The following is a 2,896-nucleotide window of genomic DNA, read 5'->3' on the forward strand; positions in this document are numbered from 1 at the left end:
AGGAGGAGGAGGAGGAGGAGGAGGAGGAGACGGAAGGAGGAGAGACGTGGAGAGAGAGAGAGAGGGAGGGAGGAGAGGAGAGACGAGGGAGAAGGGGGAGAAGAGGATGGGGCAGTAAGGTGGGGGGAGGGGGTGGTAGCGCAACTGTATGACAAGATAAAATAAATCATTTCGCCGTAGTATTCTCTTGTCACGAGAAGGTCACATCTCTCTTTTCACAAAAAAAATTCTGAGACGACATCTAAACCTTTCTTATTCATGACAGCAGCTGAATTGAAAGTTACAACGAGGTAGCACGGAAAAGGCCTACTTTGGTAGCAACAGTAGATTCAACAAGGTCTGAAAATATCTCCAAATTAAGGCAAGTTGAAATTCTCAAGTGGACTAATAAGATAATGAAGTCTGCATAGTATGGTGTCATGTTACAGAAATCGAAAGTTGTCAGACTAAATCATTTCCATCTATTTCGGGAATTTGTATAGTTTGTTGTTGCTGTTGTTGCTGTTGTTGCTGTTTGTTTGTTTGGGTGTTGTTGCTAATTGTTAGGGGGGGAGGGTTGTTGTTTGTTTGGTTTTTTTGGCGAATTGTTGTTTGTTTGTCTGTCTGTCTGTTTGTTAGTTCTTTAATTTTAGAGGGCTGTTTGTTTTTGTTGCTGTAGTTATTTTGAGCGGAGGGTTTTTTGGTAAGAGGGTTCAGACGAGGGGGGTGGGGGGGGGAGGGCTATAATTGACACAAAAACAGGTTTTGGCCCGTATAGTTGATGAGCTAAGGAGGGTCACTGTAATGTCAGGCATTTGTTGGTGGCACAGCATTTATGTGGATGGTCATTGAGTGTGACCTCAAGAAGCAATACACGGTTACCCAAACTTTAAATCAGGGTGCAGAACAGATATTGTATCTGAAAGGGAAAACAAGCACCATGCAGAGAAGCTGGATCGCTGCATAACAAGGAATCAGCAAGGTAAAAGATCAAGGGGAAGGCCACGTGGAACCTAGAAAAGAGTCAGAAACTGATGTACAGAAAAGTGAGAAGACACGTTATAACATCAAAAGGCTGGCCCAGGATACGGAAATGTGGAAAGTGTTTGTTCGTGGCCTATACCCTGATGCGGGACGAGAAAGGCATTGATGATGATGAGGATGATGATGATGATGATGATGATGATGATGATGATGATGATGATGATGATGATGCACAAAGGCGATCAACAAAGGCTGTATTAGTACTATATCTTGTGCATCATCCGTCATTGATAAATAAGCATTTGTTTATATCTACTTATTTACCTTTCTATGTGTGTATGTCACCGAAAAACAAATTTCCGCACGCAGATCAACTGTAGTCCAATTCTACTTTATTTATCTACAGGATTTATGTTTACACAATTAATTAAATCCAGGCTGACGTCAATTATAGTAGATACAGTATCGTATAAATTGTTAAAATAAAATGAAAAATCAAAAATACCCTCTCCCCCTTCCCCTATTTTAAATGCAACGTATACTATTCTTGCCCTGCAAATAAAAACTGGAAAAAACAACGAATGGCTCAATTCCAAAGTATGTTCTAACGATACATAGCAAACAGGCGAAGATACTCGACAAAATGAACTTCATCACAAAGTAATCCAACTCACGTCTTTTTGGGCGCTGCTGAGGCGAAGAGACTTTCCATTACACTCTAGACACTGGTAAGCTATACCTTTCGACTTGAAGAGAATGGTCGTGCCATGTTCTCGTTTCTGTTTAAGTTAAACGACCTTTGTTATCTTAGAATTACAAAGTTCCATCTACTCAGTACTTAGTTTAAAGAAATTTGACGTTAAAGTTTTTTGACGGTCACAACATTTTGTTTTTCGATTAAATTCTTTGAATATTTTGATTACGACTCTCAATTATCTTACGATTTTGATAGCGCAGGTATTCCATTTGGTTTCTGACTTTATGGTCTTGGTAACTCAAAATGGCCAAAAATATCAGATAGAACTTTGCTACTTTAATGTTGCAACATGCCATGGTCATGTCCTCAACTCATCGAGGACGCGCGTTCTGGTCATTCGGCAACGATTGGAGATGTTCTGCTTTGGACCATTTTAAAATTAAAGCGTAACTCCATTATTAATAAAGATTTACAAATTATTCTGTTTTCTTTACCCTGAAACTTTATACGCTAGACAAAGACATGCATACTATGAAATATGCAAATTTCTATATCTGATTTGCGTACGAAAAACAACATGTACTTGGTCTGTTGCTGATTCGGCATAAAGTGAGGCTTCGTGGTGAAACCTGTCCAGGTGCTCGTATTCATCCGCCGGTTTGGCAATTTTTATCCAATTTTTGTTTTTTAGGCTCAACAGCTCTATTGTCCATTTAATAATATATTTCTGTATGGATTTTTACTTAAAACAAAATCGTTGATCAGCCGCACAAAAAAAACATAAATGTTAAAATTCCGTTGACTCTCAAGCTATGAAGGCAACCAAGCTTTGGTAGTCGCTTTCTCTCTCGTTTTACCGCTGAAACCAGGTGATCCTCACCTCCTTCAATGGCAAATATCTTGACTTCTATTCAAAATAAATGAGTGCTTCTTTCTTTCAAAGCAAGGCAAATGAACATGCTTTATTATGATACCAATATATTCTACAAACTCAAAAAACTGACAGGCGCCTGATTCCACCGCGTCGTAATAGTGTGCCCGCTCCGTTCTCAAAGAGTTAAAGGCAGAGCTTTATGTTCAGGGGAGGGCATGGGGGAAGAAAACCCAAAACATGAATGTCATAGGCAACGAAGTTGAACAGATACGTTTATATCAGACAACCTATTATCATAGATGATAATACGTTCCCCTCCCCCCTTTCCCTCCCATCCTCCTTATTCACCCCTCGCCTACACA

The 2,896-nt window shown here is 39.7% G+C and overlaps 1 protein-coding gene across 1 annotated transcript in view; it reads right to left on the reverse strand.

The window, feature by feature from the left end:
* Positions 1-2,896, reverse strand: part of LOC101852977 — a gene marked incomplete at its 3' end in the record, with an annotated part of 122,827 nt that overhangs the window by 10,350 nt on the left and 109,581 nt on the right.

The sequence above is a fragment of the Aplysia californica genome, unplaced genomic scaffold (assembly GCF_000002075.1).
Source record: "Aplysia californica isolate F4 #8 unplaced genomic scaffold, AplCal3.0 scaffold01269, whole genome shotgun sequence".
Lineage (NCBI taxonomy): Eukaryota > Metazoa > Mollusca > Gastropoda > Aplysiida > Aplysiidae > Aplysia > Aplysia californica.